General features: G+C 39.1%; 1 pseudogene; it reads left to right on the forward strand.

Moving 5' to 3' along the window:
• The first annotated feature begins 22249 nt into the window (after window positions 1–22249).
• On the forward strand, window positions 22250–22506 carry LOC131512147 (cytochrome c oxidase subunit 7C, mitochondrial-like; annotated as a pseudogene).
• Window positions 22507–23349: the final 843 nt, after the last annotated feature.

The following is a 23349-nucleotide window of genomic DNA, read 5'->3' on the forward strand; positions in this document are numbered from 1 at the left end:
GGGCCTTGCTGATAACCTGAACACCAAGAAAGGATATGATCATCTCTGGCTCTGGCAAAACTATTAACCTGCCTCAGTTTCTCCACTGGGATTAAGAATGAATGCAGCTTGGAGTAGAGGCAACATATTTCTGTACTGATGCCATTCTATGCAGATGTGCACCTGTTCCTAACACTCCATTCCAAGAGAATAGCCATGAATGGTTAACCCATTGATCGAAATGTAAGTATCTTCAAGAAATGACAATGGGCCTCCTTTCTCAAAATCTGGATGCTTCTAACTACCTCCATTAGTCAGATTATACTTTTTTCTTCAGGTCCTGAGTATTGATCTTTTATTGTCACATCTATTTTTCTTGACCTATTCCATAATCCTTAGGTAGGTAAAAGATACAATATTATACACAGATATAGATAACATGGCCCAGGTAGTCTGCCTTACTAAACCATACTAAACTATACGCACAAACCATCTATTCGTACCATCTCAGGAAGTTCAGCATGGGGACCAAAGACTTGCCAATTACTTTTTGAGTTACCTGAGCCAGAGCCTCATTAGTGGAAAAAGTGATTTGAGTGATGGCAGAGAACATGCCGCTCACTGCCCACAGGTAACTGCTTCCAAGAGTCAGAAAGAGCCAGTAAAAGACAGTGAGAACACGGAGTCCAATCCTGATTTTGTCCCAGGTTCACTCTGACACTTTGTTCTCTCTCTACCTCATCTTCCTCCTCTGTGGAATGAGAACACTGGCTGCCTCCCAGGGAGGGACAGGTTCTGGAGACCCTAATGAGGGATTTGGTAGCAGTTGGCAGCTGCCCTGTGTGGAATATATATGTTTGTTAGCCCACATCATCCGCCTCCCCCCTGGAGACATCACTGGGCAGCTCCAAGGATAGAGACACCTACAGACCCTCCAGTTCTGTAAGAACCCCTGCATGATCTGGGGGCCACTCATTGTATTATCACTGTTCAAAACAAATAATGTGTGTGCTTCTATTTCCTTTAATGGTAATTGACTTACTTAGGATATTTAATAAAATCCAGACATCATTGCCTCATTACTGGCTCACCAAACACAGTGAAATTCATTCTATTAATACTGCTAAGGTTTTGTGTGGAGTTATATTTTGATTCAGGGTGGGGTAAAGACAGGCATAAGGCCAGTGGAAGTAAGTGGGGGTGATCGGTAGTGGGAAATGTTCAGCTCTTAGGCCAGTCTTTTAACTTGGTTGTCTACACTAGTCATATTGCTTTAGTCACTTAAAAGAAATTGTCTCACTTGGGTGAAATTCCACCTACCTTGGTTTACAAAACAATGTTCTTGGAATCACCTATGGAACCTGCATCAAGTATCCAGTAATGGATTGCATCCTGATTATAAGAACCTCACCTCTGATAGCTCACCATGTCTCTCCTCTTTTCCTTCCCTATTCCTTCTTCAGAAGCAGCAGCAGAAGATAGTCAGTGCTGGGAATTATAACTGCATGATGAGTTCTTACTTCATAGTGATTACTAGGAGGAAGGGTGAGGTTGTTTTCACTATATTCATGGTCATGATCAGAAACCCAGGAATGACAATCCTGCCCTGCAATCACATCTTCTCTCTAACAGCAAGATTTTAAGAAGGTAAACACAACACGCAGTAGCAGAATGAAAATAAAAAACCAATTAATTAATAGTGTTCAAATGCCTGACATTCTGAAAAGAGGTCTGTTAAAAATATTGAGTTAGATGGGGCGCCTGGGTGGCTCAGTCGGTTAAGCATCTGACTTCAACTCAGGTCATGATCTCTCAGCTCATGAGTTCAAGCCTCGTGTCGGGTGCTGTGCTGACAGCTCGGAGCCTGGAGCCTGCTTCAATTCTGTGTCTCCCTCTCTCTCTGCCCCTACCCTGCTCGTGCTCTCTGTCTCTCATAAATGAATAAATGTTTAAAAAATTTTAATAAAAAAGATACATTGAGTTAGAACAGGTAGATTCTGGAGGCACCTGAGTGGCTCAGTTGGTTAAGCATCCGACTCCTGATCTCGGCTCATGTCATGATCTCACAGTTAGTGAGATCAAGACCCACATTGGGCTCTGCACTGACAGCACGGTGCCTGCTTGGGATTCTCTCTCTTCCTCCTCTCTGCCCCTCCCCCACTCACACTCTCTCTCTCAAAATTAATAAATAAACTTTCTAAAAAAAGAAAGAACAGATAGATTCTGCTTGAGACCTTAACAGGACTTAATACCCCCTCTCTAAATTTGAATTTAGGGAGTAACAAACTCAGATGTGCTTACTGAGAGGGATAAAGAGATGAATAACATTCAGGACCCCCAGGATTCAACTATCCAACTTCTTTGTTGAAAGAGAAAGAAGTGACAGTTTACCAATCTACAAATTAAGGTGAATGGCAAAGAACAAGAGAGAGGTGAGGGACCCAAAGATGGCACCTTTCAAGGCACATTGCCCCACCCACCAGTATTTGGGACTCTGTTCCATCATCAGATCAGCAAGCCTTCAGCCCTCAAGGAGGTAGACAGAGGCCAGTGCTCTTGAGTGGGGTAAAGAGGGAGCAGTGTCCCTTCCCCTTCAACTAACATCATTACTGTTGTTTTCATCAAGCCTAGACAAACATTCCCACATCTATGCAGCCATTCCAGGAAACTAGTGCTTATTTACTGGGCTTCTCCTATGTTCTAGGCATAATGCAACACCCTCTACAACCCAAATAGAGCTCTCTTCAGTGGCTATAGCTTAAGACAAGCTATTAACTTAGACAATACGTTCAGGATGGAAGTGGGATTGGAAGGGTTCATTGAAACTGGTTGGAGAAGTCCCAAAAGCTTTGGGAATAGAGCTTCATACACTGTAGAACAGACACTCAGCTTCAGGTTATGGGAGAAACTGTAGCTAAGAAACTTATTCTGGTACTTAAAGGGTGAGTAGCCTAATGTTCCAAGACAGCTGCTTGACCTCTTGCCTTGGCATCTGCATTAAGGAGAGTTACGTGATCAGATTTGCCATGTTGGACAATTGCTATACCTGCAATGTGAAGAGGGATTTGGAGGAGATTATGACTGTGCCTTTCAGTCAGCCATTGAAATCAGTCAAACAAAAGATAATTGTGATCTGAGCTATGTCAAGCTGCGACCAGCATAGCTCAGGTTGTAAGTTGCTTTTGCCAGAATTACTTCAACAGAGGAAAATACCAATGACATATTAAGTGACAACATGGAATATAAAACTAAATATAGAATTAAGCTGCTACATTCACCTACTTGGTAGATTAACATTCTAAGAACATTCCAATTGAAGAACAACTAGATCCCAGATTGAATGACATTCTTATGTTGTTATGAAAAGAAATACATAAGGTCTCCAAGGATCCATACATGCACACAAAAACAAACATAAATATGAGATCTGTGTGCAAATGGTTAGCAGTGGCTACCCAGGAAGAGAAGGGTATTGCCTATAGCAGGTGGCCACAAAGATACAGAGCCTTGGGCTAACATTAAGGTGGGGAAATGGAGCCTCAGACTCCCTTCTATTGAGCCCAGACACCTGACGAAGTGAAAAGTTATGCCAACTGTGATATTAAGCCAACTGTGAGGTCAGAGGACACACAGTGTGCACACAAGACTGCCCTCACTTCTGATACCAGTGGTAAATACTCAGGGTTTCCCAAAACACTCTCAATTTCAATAATTCTCCAGAAGGACTCACAGAGTTTACTGAAAACTATTATATTCACAGTTATGTTTTATTACAGGAAGAGGATACCAATTAAAATAAACCAAGGGAAGAAGCACATACAGGAAAAGCACCAAAGGAGGAGCTTCCATGATCCTCTCCCCATTGGAGTCATGGATGCATTACTTTCCTGGCATCAGCGTGTAACAATGTCTATGGAGTACTGCTGTCCAGGAAAGTCCATAGAAGCGTTTCATATCTAGAGCTTTTATTTAGGCTCAATCACATAGCCCATGTGGCTACCTTTAGTCTCCATTGCCTCTCTGAGGTTTACTCTCTAATCCCTTCAAGAGGCAAAACTGATACCACATGGCCCAAAGCTCCCATTATAAATCACATTGTTAGACTATCTGCTAGCCAAGGCCCCTAGACAAATAAACACACTCCTATCAAGCAGGACATTACAAAGCTCTAGAGATCACCCTCAAGTAGCTGAAAGAAAAGGCCAGATGTCTCTTTAGGTTAATTCTTCACTACACAGGAAGGTTAAAGCAGCCCCATGTCACTGGTACCCCTTAGCCCCCAGCATCTTCAATTTAGGCCAGCAGAATTAAGGTCAAGCAATAAGTTCACAAAGTGAACCAAGCACTTGAGAAATTAAGCCACCATGCATGAGAGCCAATAGAAACAAATAATAGCTTTAGGTCAGTAAAGCCTGCAGATATTCAAACTGTCAGAATAAGAATAGATACATAGAAAATATTTAAATTAGAAAAACAAATGAATAAATCCAAAATATAAATAAGAAATGAGATACTAAATAAGCATATAAAAATATGAATGACAAGAAAAGAGCTATGCAGGATACACCAAGAAGATCTAAGTGTTCTAAAATAGACCTGGGATTTGTTTGAATCAAGTAGGGTAAGCAATGCAGGCACAGAAATGACTGTCATGAAGGAAAAAGTTGTTATTCTCACAGATCCCTAGAAACAGGAGGCACAGCACACCGTTCAGTGCCCAGGGTTGGTCAGGAAGTAGGGGGAGCAAGGGGAAAACATGGGCAAGAGTGTTTATTGTAGTTACCATGGAAATGAATGGGCAAGGCAGGGTAGGCAGGCTTAGGACTGGCCATTTTGAATAATAGCATTGGGTTCTAGAGTGTAGGGGCTGACTCTAGTTGTCTGGTACCTGACACTGGCATGATTAGGGCAGGGGGATATTGGCCCTGAGTATGAGGTGGTAAAGGGTGTGGGCTCTGGATTGGTTAGTTTGCTCACGAAATGACTCCAAGAGAGAGTCATTTACTATCTCTAAGATTTGGCTGAGCCCTCTCTAAGTTCAGTATCAGCAAGGCGCCAAGATGTCGAAGTATCAGCAAATTAAAAAAAAAATTTTTAATGATCAATACACTAATTAGACACTAGTGTCTAATACGAGTATGAAGAAAAAGAATAAAGAAGATTGAAAAGAGATAGTATTTGAAGAAATAACGACTGAAAAATGTCCAGTACTAGTGATAATTGTGACTCCACAAATCCAGACAACACAACATACCCCCAAAAGGGCAGAGAAAAAAAAGATATCCACACCTAAATACATTGTGGTGAAAAAGAAGCAGAAAGACAAGACAAGACACTGAAAAGTAGCCAGAGAACTGACAAATTACTTTCAAAGTGATGGTGGTCTGAGAGCAAATTTTTCAATAGCAATGATGAGTAGTTAGCAGTGAGAAAAATAACTACCAACTTAGAACTGTACTCCTAACTTAAAAAAAAATTTAAAAACAAAAGTGGGGGGGGCACCTGGGTGGCTCAGTCAGTTAAGTGGCCGACTTCAGCTCAGGCCATGATCTCGCGGTCCATGAGTTCTAGCCCCACGTCGGGCTCTGTGCTGACAGCTCAGAGCCTGGAGCCTGCTTCAGATTCTGTGTCTCTCTCTCTCTGACCCTCCCCTGTTCATGCTCTGTCTCTTCCTGTCTCAAAAATAAATAAATGTTAAAAAAAAAATTAAAAAAAAAAAAAAGAACTGTACTCCCAACAAAACCATCCTTCCAGAATGAGAGTAGGGTCCTGGTTCCAGACAAGATGGAATAAACACATTTGACTCGGTCTCTCTCACCAAATGCAGCTCTCAACCATGGACAGCATGCATGCAGCAGTGCTCAGAGAAATCTGAATTATAACTGATTGCTAACAGGAAGCCTGGGTAAAGAGGTCAAAATTTTAAGAACCAAATGGTAGTGATTTTCCCACTTTTCTTCTTTCCAAGAGCACCTGGCCTGGACTCAATAGCAGCCCAAAGTTGGCTAAGGAGTAGAAAAAAAGCTAAGAGAAACCCTCTCTTTCTGGTCTGGGGAGTAGGAAAAGGGAACTCAAATAGAGTAGAGGAAGCCATGATCTTTTATTCCTTTTTCCATTCTTTCTCATTCCAGCCCTCAGGGTGGTATGTACATTTATAACCAGAACCTTACCATTTCACTCCATGAGGATTTGGACCTGGGGAACCAGTACCATGAAGATATTCCAGATGCTTTTGCTGTAAATAGTAAACAGTGTTTGTGTCTAACCCAGGAATTGCGTGTTTCCTATCAGAGTGTGTGTGTGTTTGTGTGTGTGTGTGTGTATCACACTCCTCACAGCTTCTTACTTAGCAATAACCTTTAGTGTTTACATTAGAAAATAAAAAAAGCTAAAAATTTATGAGCTAAGCATTCAACATAAGAAAGTTGAAAAGAATGACAAAATGAATCCAAGTAGAATGAAGGAGATTTCACTTAATCTAAGAAGCTACTGATATATGCATTGTTGTTTTATATACCAGTTAGAAACAAAAAAAATTAGGCGCACCTGGGTGGCTCAGTCAGTTAAGTGTCTGACTTTTGATTTCAGGTCAGGTCATGATCTCACAGTTGGTAAGATTCAGCCCTGCATAGGGCTCTGTACTGACAGCGAGGAGCCTGCTTGAGATTCTCTCTCTTTCTCTCTGCCCCCAACCTCAAAATAAATAAATAAACTTAAAAAAAAGAACGAAAAAATTATCCTTAGAATTACTTAGTCACAGTTTTTCCCATATATCATTCAATTTTTTTTCAACTTCCTGTTGTTAATGTTTGTGATTTTCCCACATGGTATTGTGTTGATGCGGCATTCCTTTAAATTTTTTTAATCTTCATTCATTTTTGAAGAGAGACAGAGACAGAGACAGAGTGCAAGTGGGAAGGGGCAGAGAGAGAGGGAGACACAGAATCTGAAACAGGTTCCAGGCTCTGAGCTGTCAGCACAGTGCCCGATGTGGGGCTCAAATCCACAAGCTGTGAGATCATGACCTGAGACAAGGTTGGACGCTCAACCAACTGAGCCACCCAGGTGCCCCTCAGTGCAGCATTTCTTAAATGAAGGTACCACTATTGCCTTAGGGATACTGTTCCACTCTACAAGTCTGATGCACAGGCAGAAGAATGACAAGTATGTTATAACTGCTACCTATCCAACAACAATTAAAAGCCTCGTCCACATTTCAGTTATATGAAAATAAGAAAAACTGTATATGTCAGGATCAACAAAATATAGAAGATAAGGTCAGAAGTTAGTGAGCTAGAAAAAAACAATAGACAACATTAACAAGGCCAAAAATTACTTCTTTGAAAAGACTGCTTCGTTTCTCTGGAGAAATTAATCTGAACTAAAATTAAAGTTCTGGGACGCCTGGGTGACTTAGTTGGTTGAGCATCTGACTCTAGGTCTTAGCTTAGGTCATGATGTTGCAGTTTGTGGGATCAAGCCCCACATTGGGCTCTAGACACTGACAGTGCAGAGCCTGCCTGGGATCCTCTCTCCATCTCTCTCTGTCCCTCCCCTGCGCACACTCTCTCAAAATAAATAAATTAAAAAATAATAAATTAAAGCTCTATATTGGTAATGAAAAGTGAATATAACTGCATCTATAGCAGAGATTGAAGAGATAATACTATGAATGACTTTATGACAATATAATTTAAATTTTAGATGAAGTAGACAACTCATAAAAAAAGAAAACTACTAACATTGAATCAACAAGAAATTTAAACCCTTAATATTTCCATAAATATTAAAGCATTGTTTAATGTTTATTTATTTTTGAGAAAGAGAGAGAGAGGAAGGGGCAGAGAGAGAGCGAGACAGAGGACTCAAGCAGGCTCTGCAATGTCAGCGCAGAACCTGATGTGGGACTCAAACTCACAAACCATGAGATCATGACCTGAGCTGAGCTGAACTGAGCCACTCAGGTGTCCCAATATTAAAGCTTTTAAATTAGTAATTTAAAACTGCCTACAAAGAAATCCCCAAACCCAGGTAGTTTATAGGAAAGTTCTATCAAATTTCTAGGAAACATTGCAAACTCTTCCAGGTAATAGAAAAAGAGAGAACACTCCTCAATTTAAATTGGCAGTCATAGTTTCAATATCAGAATAAGATGTTAAGAACCAAATAAGATATAAGAACCAGATGAGAATAGTATAAGAAAGAAAACCTAGGGGCGCCTGGTTGGCTCAGTCAGTTAAGCGTCCCACTTCGGCTCAGGTTATGATCTCATGGTTAGTGAGTTCGAGCCCCGCATTGAACTCTGTGCTGGCAGCTCAGAGCCTGGAGTCTGTTTCGGATTCTGTGTCTCCCTCTCTCTCTGCCCCTCTCCACTTGCAGTCTGTCTCTGTCTCTTTCAAAAATAAATAAACATAAGGAAGGAAGGAAGGAAGGAAGGAAGGAAGGAAGGAAGGAAGGAAGGAAGGAAGGAAGGAAGGAAGGAAAGCTATAAGCCAAACACCTTCATGAACATAGGTATAAAAAATGTCAAACAAAATATTAGCAAATGAAATTTAGAATTTAAAAAGATAAAACATCAAACCTAAGTTGTACATATGCCAGGAATGCAAGGGTGTATTAATGCTAAGATCTAAAAATATGATTCATTTTTACCAGATTTTTTGATGACAGTATGATTTCAATACAGTGTTTTATTGGTTTCAAATGTACAGGAAAATCTTTCAATAATTCTATACATTAGTAAGCGCTCACCATGATAAGTGTACTTGTAATCCCCTTCACTCATTTCACCCATCCCCACACCCACCTCCCCTTTGGCAACCATCAGTTTGTTCTCTATATAGTTAAGTTTGGTTTTTTGTTTGTCTTTTTATTTGTTTTGTTTCTTAAATTCCACATATGAGTGAAATAATGTGGTATTTATCTTTCTCTGACTTATTTCACAAAGTATTATACCACCTAAATCCATCCATGTTGTTACAAATGGCAGGATTTCATTCCTTTTAATGGCTGAGTAATAGTCCAAGTCCATTCATCTCCAGATGGACACTGGGTTCCTTCCATACCTTAGTTATTCTAAATAATGCTGTGATAAACTTAGGGATGTATGTATCTTTTTGAATTAATGTTTTTGTTTTCTTTGGGTAAATACCCAGTAGTACAATTACTGGATCATATGGTAATTCTATTTTTAATTTTTTGAGGAACATCCATACTATTTTCCACAGTGGCTGCACCAGTTTGCATTCCCACCAACAGTAGATCCTTTTTATTTTAGCCATTATGACAGGTGTGAGGTGATATTATATTATGGTCTTGATTGGCATTTGCCTGATGATTAGTAATGTTGGCCACCTTTTCATGTGTCTGTTGGCCAACTGTGTGTCTTCCTTGGGAAAATGTCTATTCTGTCCATTTTTTAATGAATTATTTGGGGTTTTTGTTGTTGATTTGTATAAGTTCTTTACATATTTTGGATATTAACCCCTTATTGGACATATCATTTGCAAATATCTTCTCCAATTCAGGAGGTTGTCTTTTAGTTTTGTTGATGGTTTTTCTTTGCTCTGCAGAAGCTATTTATTGAGATGTAGTCTCAATAGCTGAATTATGCTTTTGTTTCCCTTGCCAAAGGAGCCATATCTACAAAAATGTTTAAACAGTTGATGTCAAAGAGATTACTGTCTGTTTTCTTTTGGGAATTTTATGGTTTCAGGTCTCATATTTAGGTCTTTAATCCATTTTGAGCTTATTTTTGTGTATGGTGTAGAAACTGATCTAGTTTCATTCTTTTGCATGTAGCTGTCCAAATTTCCTAATACCATATATTGAAGACTCTCTTTTTCCTACTACATATTCTTACCTTCTATGGTCATAAATTAATTGACCATATATTCGTGGGTTTATTTCTGAACTCTCTATTCTGTCCCACTGATCCATGTACTTATTTACCAGTGCCTATGTACAAGTACCATACTGTTTTAATTACTATAGCTTTGTAGAAGATCTTGAAATCTGGGATTGTGATACCTTCAGTTTTGTTCTTCTTTTTCAATATTGCTTTGGCTATATGGGGTCTTTTGTGATTCCATACAAATTTTAGGGTTATTTGTTCAAGGTCTGTGAAAAACGCTGTTGGTATTTTGATAGGGATAGCGTTAAATCTATAGATGCTTTGGGTAGTATGCACTTTTTAACAATATTAGCCCTCCCAATCCATGAGCATGGAATATCTTTCCATTTGTTTGTATCATCTTCAATTTCTTTCATTAATGTTTTCAGCATACAAGTCTTTTATCTTCTTGGTTAAGTTTATTCCTAAGTGTTTTATTATTTTGGGTACAACTGTAAATGACATTGTTTTCTTAATTTCTCTTTCTGCTACTTCTCATTAATCTTATTAACAGATTAAATTAGAAAGAAATCATTGCAATAGGTTCAGAAAAAGCATTTGATAAAATTCGGTATGTATTTACAATCTTTTAAAAAATCTCCTAGCAAATTAGGAATAAAAGAGAACTTTTTAAATCTACTAAAAGATATCTTCCTAAATGCCACTGTATTACTTTAATGAAGCATCACTTTTATGAAAAGGAACAAGACAAGAATTTTGATTACTGTCATTTTCTTTCTTTGTAAATTTAAAAAATTTTTTTTAATGTTTATTTATTTTTGACAGAGACAGAGACTGAATGCGAGTGGGTTAGGGGCAGAGAGAGAGGGAGACACAGAAGCAGAAACAGGCTCCAGGCTCCAAGCTGTCAGCACAGAGCCTGACGCGGGGCTCAAACTCACGAGCTGTGAGATCATGACCTGAGCCGAAGTCAGCGCTCAACCGACTGAGCCACCCAGGCGCCCCTGTAAATTTTTTAAATGTTCATTTATTTTGAGAGAGAGAGAGCAGGAACAGGAGAGAGAGAGAGAGAGAGAGAGAGAGAGAGAGAGAGAGAATCCCAAGTAGGCTCCTCACTGTTAGCACAGAGCCTGACACAGGGCTTGATCCCATAAACCATGAAACTATGACCTGAGCCAAAATCAAGAGTGGGTCACACAAGTGACTGAACCACCCAGACGCCCCTCATTAGTGTCATTTTCATTCAGCATTGTGCAGCACTGTCTAACCAACAGTTAGACCAAGAATAAATGAGTGAATGAATGAATGAATAAATGTAAGATATTAGAAAGAATAAATTTAAACTGTCATTATTTAGGATAAGATAATTATCTATCTAGAAACTCAAAAACTCAACAGAAAAAATATTAGACATAATAAAAGAATTTAGCAAGAAGCCTGGCCAAAAGATCACTATACAAAAATTATTTACATTTCTTTACACCAGAAACCAAAATCTAGAAAACATGACTTTTTTTTAAGTTTACTTATTTATTGTGAGAGAGCACACAAGTGAGGGAAGAGCAGAGAGAGAGAGAGAGAGAATTCCAGTGAGGTCCCAATCTCATAAGCTGTGGGATCGTGACCTGAGCCGAAATCAAGACTTGGACACTCAACCAAATGCACCACCCAGGCACCCCAAAACATGACTTCTAAAAAGATTCTAAATGCACGGGTTACAAAAAACAAAAAATACTTAGAAATAAATCTGAAAATATTAGGTGCAACCTATATGGAGAAAATATTTAAATTTCATTGGAAAATACTAAAGAAAGCCTGAAGAATTTGTGAGATACATCATGTTTATTAATAAGAAAACAATGTCATAAAGATGTCAGTTTACTCCAGATTAATTTATAGATTCAATATAATTGATCAAAATCCCAACAGATTTTCTTTTTTTTTTTTTTTTAATTAAGAGAACTCAAAAAGCCAATGCTAAAATTTACTGATGAAAACAAAGATTCAAGAATAACCAAGACACTTTGGAAGACAGTAAGATTAGGGAGAACTGATCCAGTAGATAGTAAGATTTACTATAAAGCTTTAGTTATTAAGACATGTTTGACATCAGCACAGAGACAGATAACCGATAAAATAAAACAGAGACCCCAGAAACAGATCTATGCACATGTGGAATCTTGAGTATATTACAAAGATGGCGCTGTAAGTCATGAGAAATGGATTCCTTTTGTCTAAATGAGAGTGGAACAATTGCTTAGCCATGGGGCCGGGGAGTACGGATGAAACAGCATTTCTGCTTCTCCAATTCATCAATTCCACACAGATAAAGGGCTGGAACCTGAAAGACCAAACCTCAAAACTATTAGAGAAAAAAGGCAGGAATATATCTTTCTGACCTTGAGATATGAAAAACTTTCTCAAACAAGACATAAAAAGCAGTAACAAAGAAAACAGAAACAGATTTGTCTACATTAAAATTAAGAGTTTGTCTTCATTGGAAGACACACACACACACACACACACACATACACACACACAGTGAAAAGACAGGCCATAAATGAGGAGAGGATATTTTCAACACATACTATGCAGCAAAGATTAGTATTCAGAATATATGTTTTTTAATTTCTTCAAATCAATTTTTAAAAAAGACAAAAATCCAATAAAACTGGAGAAATAGCACAAATAGGAATTTCGCAAAAAATACAAATGGACATACGAAAAACACTCTAATTAATAACTAAAGCAATGCAGATTAAAACCACAATGAGACAGCATTTTACACCTAGTGGATTGGCAAAAATTATGAAGTTGAACAACTCTCAGTGTTAGAAGAGGAATATAAATTCATGAGAATTCTCCTACACTGATACTGGAAGTGTAAATTGATGCAACCACTCTGAAAAACATTTTGACATTATCTTATATGTCAGTATTTAAATTTTCTAGTAGCCATGTTTAAAAGGCAAAAATAAATGGGCACCAGGCATTGCTCAGTCAATAGAGCAGGTAACCCTTGATCTCAAGGTTGTGAGCTCAAGCCTGGTATTGGGTGTACAGCATACTTTTTAAAAAAGGAAGGGGGGGGCGCCTGGGTGGCTCAGTCGGTTGAGCGGCCGACCGGCTCAGGTCATGATCTCGCGGTCCGTGAGTTCGAGCCCCGCGTCGGGCTATGTGCTGACAGCTCGGAGCCTGGAGCCTGTTTCAGATTCTGTGTCTCCTTCTCTCTCTGACCCTCCCCCATTCATGCTCTGTCTCTCTCTGTCCCAAAAATAAGTAAAACTTAAAAAAAAAATTTTTTTTTTTAAAATAAAAAAGGAAGGGGTGCCTGGGTGGCTCTGTCAGTTAAGCGTCTGGCTCTTGATTTCAGCTCAGGTCATGATTTCATGGTACGTGAGTTACGGCCCCACATTGGGCTCCACACTGACAGTGCAGAGCCTGCTTGGGATTCTGTCTCTCTCTCTCTTTCTGCCCATCCCTCACTCACTTGCTCTCTCTCTCTCAAAATAAATAAATAAACTTTTAAAAAAGGTAAAAAGAAACAAATGAAATTAATTTTAATAATATATTGTATTTTACTCACTATATCTAAAACATTATCATTTCAACATGGAATCAACATAAAAGAGCTATTAATGAAATATATTCTTTTTTCATAATGAAGGAGGTCTGAATATACCACTCTAGGGTCATCTGCCTGGCTCAGTCAATAGAGCGTGCAACTCTTAATCTCAGGATTATGAGTTTGAGCCCCACGTTGGATGTAGAGATTACTTTTTAAAAATTTTTTTAAATCCTTAAAATGTATATATACCACTCTAAAACACGCCACTTTGGCATAAGAATTATTTTGAGCTAAAGGCAAGTAAGAAACAGCAGGCTAATGAAGAGCTCTCTTCCCTCCCCTTTTCTGCTTAAAAGTAGGGCACAAATATCCCTTGGTAAAGGTTACATAAATTTCTGTTTGTAAAGGAGCCTACCTCCCCATCTCCTGCACCACAAAGAGGAGAACCATTCTTATCTCAGGAGACAACTTGAGACTGAACAACAAATCTTACTAACCAACCATTATCTAGGATATATTTCCTAGTCTTCTTCCCACAATTTACCGCTCCTTGTAGTCCAAACTCCTTTTATCTTTGTCTAGTCATTTCACCATAATTTACCACCCTTTCTTAAAAAGGTTTACAAGACCCTGGCTCTAACCATCACTTTGGGTTTTGATTCTTTCCGGTGAAATGCCCATGCATGTAAAAATATTAGCATCAAAAAATATGTATGCCTTTTGTTAATCTGTCTTCTGTGAATTTAATTTATAGGTGTTTAATCATACAACCTAAGTGGTAGAGGAAAAGTATTTTCACCCCCCTACAAAATCCTCTATGTATTGTACACTTATATAGCACATTTCAACCCAGAAGCTAAACTTGGAAATGCTTGATCTCTATTTAAATTTTATAAAATTAATAGTTGAAAAAGTTTTCCAATAACTGCATCAGTTTTCAGTGTCTAAATTAAAATTAAATTAAATATTTTAGTTCTTCTTTCATGCTAGCTGCATTTCAAGTGCTCAGTTCCTACATGTGGCCACCTTATTGAACAATCATAGTCTTTTATTTTTTTGTGATCAGAAATCATTTTTTAATTTTTTTAAATTTTTTTCAATATATGAAATTTATTGTCAAATTGGTTTCCATACAACACCCAGTGCTCATCCCAAAAGATGCCCTCCTCAATACCCATCACCCACCCTTCCCTCCCTCCCACCCCCCTGAACAATCATAGTCTTACAGAACATTCATATGCCCTTTGAACCAGTAAGTCCACTCCTAAACAAATTTCCTACAACAGGGGTTCTCAAACTGCAAGCCTCAGAATACTTGAAGGGCTGGTTAAACAGATTTCTGGGACCCATCCTAGAGTTTCTGATAACCGGTGAGAACTGACACCACCGTGTGTGGTATATACAGGAAAGTCTCCTGCAACTCTGTCATAGCAAAAACTAGAAATAACCTACATGTCTATCAACACAAGAATGGGTTTCTGTAAACTATGGTATAAGCCCACGATAGAATACTACACAAAACTGAAAATGATGTGTTGTTCTAAAATGAAACAATATGGATCAAACTATATCCATTTTGAAAACAGAATGTTGAGGGGTGCCTGGTGGCTCAGTTGGTTAAGCATCCAACTTAGCTCTGAGCTGTCAGCACAGAGCCGGGAGCCTGCTTCGGATTCTGTGTCTCCCTCTCTTTCCACTTGCACTCTGTGTGTGTGTCTCTCTCTCAAAAATAAATAAACATTAAAAAAGAAAATGGAATGTTGATCTTTTTAATAAAGCAATTCCAAGAAGACTATAGACAGTGTAAATGCTCTTTTTGTAGGACTTAAAAACAAACATTATATTATTGGGACATAATTAATGAAACAATTTTTATTTTAAAAGCAAGGAAAATTTGAGATAGTGGTTCCCTCAGGGGCTAGAGAGGAGGGATAAGAGAGGATAGTCATAGGTGTTCATATTATTACACTTTATAAATTACATACATATCCTATTATATCATTTTTACATATCACAAATATGTAAAACATTATAAAGAAAATAAAATGTAAATAATACTGTAAATCACATAATCCCAAAAATGTTTAAAAATAAATGTATTTATAGATGCACAGAAAAAAAAGTCTGGAAGAAAAAATATCAGAATGTTAATAATGGTTATTTCTGGGTTGTGGAGTTTGGATATATTTTTTTCTTTTGGTATAATTGTATGTTCTCTACTATAAATATGCAATGCTTTATAATTAAACAAGTTTGCTTCTTTTTATCTTCAACACATAAGGAATTCAACTTGTTGTACTCAGTTAGTCTCCAAACCCTCTGTTCATTTCTGTATCACCACAGTACAAACCTTAAAAAAGACCCATTTCTGGGGCACCTGGGTGGCTCAGTCGGTTGGGCGTCTGACCTCGGCTCAGGTCATGAACACGCAGTTCATGGGTTCGAGCCCCGCGTTGGGCTCTGTGCTGACAGCTCAGAGCCTGGAGCCTGCTTTGGATTCTCTGTCTCCCTCTCTCCCTGTCCCTCCTCTGCTTGCACTCTGCCTCTCTCTCTCAAAAATAAATAAACATTAAAAAAAAAAAGATCCATTTCTGAGGGGTACCTGGGTGGCTTAGTCAGGTAAGGGTCCAACTTCAGCTCAGGTCATGATCTCATGGTCAGTGAGTTCAAGTCCCACATGGAGCTCTGTGCTGACAGAGCCCAGAGCCTGCTTCAGATTCTGTGTCTCCCTCTCTCTCTCTCTTTGCCCCTCTCGCACTCACACTCTATCTCTCTCTGTCTGTCAAAAATGAATAAACGTTAAAAAATATTTTTAAAAAAAGCACATTTCTGTTTGCTATAATACATATCTCAGATGCCTTTTCACAATCTTATTAATAATAGTAACAGTGATAGTTGACATAGATTAAGGACATGTGCTCTCATGTTGTAAGTATTAAGTAAGTAATTTTGGTTAAGCCTTACCAAAATCCAAGACCTAAGTGTAATTGGTTTTCTCATTTTACAAATATACAAAAGGAGGTGAAGTTCTTCCTTAAGTAGCTTGGATAAATTGCTTCCCCAAGTCCGCATAGCTTAGGAGGTGGTTTTCCATCAGTATCAGCAAAGAGGAAAGCAAAAGTTTGCATTTCATATCTAAGTTCTGTTTTAGGCCTCATCTTCTCAGAAATAACTTGGTGAGATTGTTCTACACATCAACAAAAAGTGGTGAGAGGACTCATGGAAAGTGTATTAGATTTCCTGATCTAATAAATTTGAAAACAGCAATTGTAATTACTGCTGATGACAGAACTTCCTGGTGAAAATCAGTATCTGTCTCAATGAGCAGAGCTTGGCTATTCTCAGTTTAATCAAGACCAGCAGAAACCTGGATGACATCAGCAGTGGTCAGAGTCAAAAGAGCCCTCAGCCTCATCAGGCCTTGGGACTCCTCCTGTCTGGCTCAACTTCCAAAGAAAACAGCCTAAAATGCATTTGTCATGCTATTAAGTGCTAGAGAAAATCTCATCACTCTCCATGTCATATGTATTTCATCTTTCATGCTGAGATAATCAGTTATCATACTTGACAAATACAAAGGAAAATAGACGCTATTGATTTCTCCTGACAACATCATGCTGGGATACTGAGGCCTTAACGGTCCACAAACATTACTTTTAACCATAAGTGTCCTGAGTCATCACCAAACATCTTGCTTAATTTTATTCTAATAAAATCTCCAAATACATCACCTTCTCTACCAAACCTACTATGAAGGCCTCTTGGGAGATTCCTATTTTTGCCTTTTTTCTGTTTCTACCTTCCTCATACCACAATAATAACTTAGAGTATTTAAAAGCCCCAACTTCTACCCTAAGTAGACAAAAAATGTCTATTTAGCTTCATTTTAAGAAAGTAAGCATCTTATTGGAAAGCCCAAGATCTTAAATCCATGATGGCAGCAAAAGGTGGGTACATCTGTAAACACAAAACTGCCTGAATTTGGATCTCACCAGACCAGAGTGACCATGGAAGCTGACAGCTTGGGCCAGCTGCCAGGAAGGGCAATACCACACCTCAGTCCAGCAGCTTAGGACAGAAGATAGCCTAGGCAGAGAAAACAGTACCCAATAGGTCCGACGTAATCACAAGGGTCCTTAAAAGTGGAAGACAAAATTGGAAGAGGGAACCAAAGAGACGGCAGCATCTTATTGGCCTTAAAATGAAGGCACCCCAGTGGCTCAGTCAGTTGAGCGTCCAACCCCAGTTCAGGTCATGATCTTGCAGTTTGTGGGTTTGAGCCCCATGTTGGGATCTGTGCTGACACCTCAGAGCCTGGAGCCTGATTCAAATTCTATGTTTCCCTCTCTCTCTGCCCCTCCTCCACGTTCTCTCTCTCTCTCTCTCTCTCTCTCAAAAATAGACATTAAAAAAAATTTTTTTTAATGGAGGAAAGGGGCTATAACCCAAGGAAATGATTGTCTCCAGAAGCTGAAAAAAAGTAACAAAATGGACTTTGTGAATTGACTGTTAGACTCTGCCTACAAACATTATCCACACTTTCTTGTGAGCCATGCACACAAACCACTTGAAACGAGCATTTCCCACCACCCCATTTCCTGTTCTTTTCTTTGTTTCTCTACTTCTCCAAATTTTGTTCTCCCAAGCAGAACAAAAAGGTCTTGCTGTAGCTGTTGGTCCATGCTAAACACATCCCTCAGGGACCTAGAGAAACAAAATATCCTTGGCCATGTGCTTAACTCCAAAATGCTACACTTCCTCAACTATCTGATTTCTCTGACTTTGAAGAACCATTTGAAAGTATTCTCTCATACAACAAATTAAATGCATTTCTATTATGTTCTGAACATTGTGCCTATCTCTGGGGATCCAATGATGAGCAAAATAAACAATGTCCTTGTCTTTGTGAAGCTATTGAAAGAAATAGTAAACAATTAATCACATAAAAAAAATCAAGCCAATACTTACACATTGTTTTATGTACTTAGCACACATTAACATTTTATTTTCCCAACAATCCTGGAGGTTGTTATTATGCCTTTATTTCAAAGGGTAGGAAAATGAAGTTCAGAGGGGTTAACTATCTTGGCCAAGATTATCCATCCAAGTAGAAGTGCAGCTAGGATTCAAACCCAGGCCATCAGTGTTCAGATTATGTGTTCTCAGCCTTTACAATATATTACCTCTTTGTGATTCTAAGAATACAAACATTGCCTGTAATACCCATTTTTCTTTTGCTGCAAGATCTATTTCATATAGAGTGATAGACCAGAAATGAGATTATCAGACAGCATGACAAAGAAAAAAATAATCAGGGTCAAATGCTTGACACCAGAAGCCTAACTTAATTTCAGAGGAATCTGAAGAATCAGTTATAGTACTAGAAATTAATACCAGTATTGGAACCCACTAATCAGACATCAGAACTTTGTACCATTTGCAAGGGCCTTGCCCCAGAGAAGTGTGCATCCTTTGCAGATGACAGTTCTGGATAAGCCTTCTCTTTCTCTGGCCCCAAAACGGATTCCTGACCTCATCAGAAAAAGATTCCACTTATCACATTCTCTCCTAGTGCAAGAGCCTTGATCTCTGCTACAGATTTAACCTACAAGGAAATACAACTGCATTTACAGCATGAGCTCTCTAAGAAACCTGCTCTTAGCCAAAGACCCATTTCCTCTCCTCTCAAAACTCAAATATAAGCAACACTATGGCAAGCGGTACCCAACAGCATCAGTTGCAGGTGAAGTCTTAAGTATCACTGTGAGAGGGCTATTCCAGTGTATATGCCCCACTCTGTTGGAGAACTTTTCCCCTGAGAACATACTCAGCTCAGTCTGCAGAACATGCCAATGGGTGTCTCAGAAGAAAAGAAATAGAAAAAAGTGATGAGACCCCTCAATTCTCCAGCATCTGCCTGACAAGGCCTAAGAGACCTCCAACTAGCTCCCTATAAAAGAAATGAACATAGAGGATAAAGGTAAAACAGGATTACCAAATAGAGCTTTGTCCCCAACCTTTTCTGAGAAACGCTGGATGGGCAGACTGGGCCATATTTCAGAGGGTCTTGCTTTGGCTGGTCTAGATTGACCTAAGCAGCCAGAGTCAAAAATCATCTGAGTGGCTTTCTTGTTCCATTGCCTTTAGGCCCATACACTCTCTTATGCCATCTTAAAGATCTCATCAGGGATGAGAAGAGACAAGGAAACATAAACCTGCAGAAAACTACACCCCAAAGCAGGGAGTCTTCCCCCAAAGCTCCTCAGTATTGATCTAAAGCTACCTACCTTAAAGCCTTCCTAGAGCAGAGAGGAAGAGGAAGCCTCTTAAGAGGCAGAAGGCTCCAACCTTCTGCATGAAGAAAGGGAGCATTCCACAGAAAACAGTTCCAGCTGGAACATACACAAGAGACAGCCTCATGAAGAAAGTCCAGGAAGGAAAAAGAAAAAACCCAAAGACTTGAACAATTAACAGAAGTGGTGAATTTCTTCCCATCTCCTCCTTTACTCGATTTTCGTGAATAACAGTAATAAAATTGAAATGAAAACTGTAAAGAAAATTTCAGCACCCAGGACAGTGCTCATTCAACTACTTGGATGGACGCATGCTCCCTTCTCCCCACCCACGAAAAGCCAGGCTTCCAGAACAGATTCAGGATCCTATACCTACACTAGGTCAAAAAAGCTAGTAAAATTTTGGGTGCAGTTAGCATTAAACTCTCTCTTTGTTTTAAAATGGGGCACCCTACGCCTGGGTGGCTCAGTCGGTTAAGCGTCCAACTTCGGCTCAGGTCATGATCTCATGGTCTGTGAGTTCGAGCCCCACGTCAGGCTCTGTGCTGACAGCTCAGAGCCTGGAGCCTGTTTCAGATTCTGTGTCTCCCTCTCTCTGACCCCCCCCCCCCCATTCATGCTCTGTCTCTCTCTGTCTCAAAAATAAATAAACGTTAAAAAATTAAAAAAATAAAATAAAATAAAATAAAATAAAATAAAATAAAATAAAATAAAATGGGGCACCCTATTTGGCAGTCTACTTCCAGACACCTGACTGCTCTTTTTTTGCTAAGGGGACAGGAATGGTCTGACAGTTGCTCTGATGCAATAATAAAGTTTCTCTGTTATGTTCCACAATGTCTGGAAACAAATTCTATAGAGACCAGTCAAAAACACACAGTGCCTAGGAAATCATGCAGACTTGCCTTTATTCTTTGGCATGGTTAACCTTTATTGAATATTTATTGTGTTCGGGTACTGTTCATATATTTTAGCTCATTTAATCCTCCCTGGGTCAACAAGTCAGACCAAATGGGGAAGAAAACTTCCTTCTTAGTTACCAAGAATCGTGATCTGAACAGGTAATCCATGGCTATATGAGACAATCTCATTTTATTTTTGTTTAATGTTTATTTGTTTTTGAGAGAGAGAGAGAGAGAGAGAGAGAGAGACAGAGTGCATGCACGTGCTAGTGAGGGAGGGGCAGAGACAGAGGGAGACAAAGGATCTGAAGCAGGCTCTGTGTGGACAGCAGAGAGCCCAAGGTAGGGCTTGAACTCATGAGCCATAAGATCATGACCTGAGCTGAAGTCAGATGCTTAACTGACTGAGCCACCCAGGCGCCTGAGACAATCTCATTTTAGAGGATTATATTCAGTTCTTGGTGCCACATTTTAAGAAAGTCTCTACCTGTACTAAGAACACATCTCAGAAAAAGTGGCTCCATTTCCTACATGAAAGAACAGACAGGCTAAATCAGAGCCACAGTGGCAGCACATTGACAATGGTATTCAAACAGAATCTTTACCTGCCTTATTATATCTGATTATGTCTACTTATACCTCCTCTATCTCTGCAAAAGAAGAATTCAAAAAGATTCAAGGCAAAACGCCTACCCCTGGTTTATTTATGAAATATGGTCTGTCTCCACTAAGCCTGCATTGGAGGAGGAATTACTTTTCTCTTTTCCTGAGGGACATCATTAGCATAGTGATAATTAATGAAAGGCAGCAGCCAGAGTTTGGTAAATTATTAATGGCTTCAATCATCCAGAGAGCAGACAGCCCCTGTGTGCAGTTGTCCTTGGTGACAGCATGGAAGTGCTCTGGGGAAACGGATGATGGACAGAAAACCAGCGCAGAGTGTGTGTGCTTCTGCACGCACAGATTCAGACTTCTTATCCAAACAAACCGGGTTTTCATGCAGAAATACTCATGGATTAAAACTGGGAGCATGTCCCTCTGGCATATGGTAAATGTTATCAGATCCTCCTTATAGAATGCCTAAACAGAAATTAGGCCTGGTCCTGGGGACCTGTTGAAAAGTTGAGGAGGAGGAGACAGTGGGTCTTTTACAGCAACCACAGAGATTAGGGGTTAAAGGGTAAAAATTGAGAACTCATTAGGAGATCAATGCCAAAGTGTAGTTGGAGAGTACATGCAAAATAGGTCATTGGAGCCAAAGGGGGTTGGAAACAAATGTCAGAAGCTAAGATACACATATAAAAGGAATTCTAGGCAACCTGAAAACATGAGAGTGAAGAGTATCATATAAGAACAGGTAAAAGAAGAGATGACACAGACAAATTCCAGGGAGGAGGGATTCAAAGCCACTGTACGAATCTTTCTCCCTTCATAAGTTTATTTATATGGGCCCCACTTAAACAGAGCCTTCTTGTTACATAAAATCATAAGCTCCTTGAGGGTGGCAATTTTTACTGTTTTCTTCTCTGCTATATTCCTAGAGCCTGCATAGCACCAGACATAGAGTAGGTACTCAAAATATTTGATGAATAATGAAGAAAGAGATGAATAAATGGATACAACTATCTTACCATGTTAGATACTAGATAAAAAAGAAGTATTGAGGCCATTCCTTTCATCTTGGGTCTCTGCGCCTTTCACAAACTTCCAACATCACTATGTTGGGACTGAGCATCTGGAAGTTGACAACCCCTGAAGTCTGCAGGAGCCACTGTGAGGAGGGCCCAGGAAAGAATTTGCCATTTTCAGTGGAAAACAAGTGGCAGCAACTAACAAGATGACTGTGTACTTTGGATCTGGATTTGCTGAACCTTTTTTTTTATAGTAAGACACCAACTGCTTAAGAAATAAGGATGTTTCAATTAATCCATTAAACAGATGTGAAAAGGAGCATTTTAAGAGATACAATGTCTGAAAAATGGATCAAACTCTTGAATTCAACATACTTGATACGTTTGTAAATAAATTTATGGCATGGAAAAAAGTCTTGATAAATATTTTTTAATAAAATCACATCAATTGTTACTTTGAGTAACAAAGAATTTACTGAACAATTCATTGAAGATCAGAAAGAGAGGTTTCCAATATATACCACCACCCAGCAAATAATGGAATAAATGCTCATTTGATATTTATGTTCTTTCCCTAAATTCCTTTTCCAAATGTGTTCTCCCTCAGCCCTTCCCCCGCAACACAGCGCAAAGGCACTCTTGCTCGCCTGCTCTATCTGTATCTCTATCTCTGTCTCTAACTCCTAAGTGAAAATTAAAAAAAAAAAAAAAGATTCTATTACTGCATGTGTAAAAACAAAATGACTGCTCTTATAATCATGGTGTGACTTGAAGAATGAGAGATACCACTCCCACATGGCATCTCAGAATCCTTGGTGCTCTTCCACCCTTTGGGGTGTATGTTGAGTCTTTGAGATCGCCAGCCAGAGGCAGGCTTTACCAAGTGTGAGGTAGATAAAGCTATTCCTAGTGTCTCCCCTTGGGGCTCTGATATGTCGGCCTCTCTGCAGTCCTCAAAAGAGAGAAGGTGAAAAATCCACCATAACAGAAGCAGAGTGAAAGAATGGTCTCTACCTCTCAGGAGCATTTGTTTTTCATACCAGTACCATAGGACAAAGGAGTATGAAGGAAGCTCCATTTGTGGTAATTAGTTTAGTTACTGAATAGAACCAAATCTATGAAT

The sequence above is a fragment of the Neofelis nebulosa genome, chromosome 1, assembly GCF_028018385.1.
Source record: "Neofelis nebulosa isolate mNeoNeb1 chromosome 1, mNeoNeb1.pri, whole genome shotgun sequence".
Taxonomy (NCBI): Eukaryota; Metazoa; Chordata; class Mammalia; order Carnivora; family Felidae; genus Neofelis; species Neofelis nebulosa.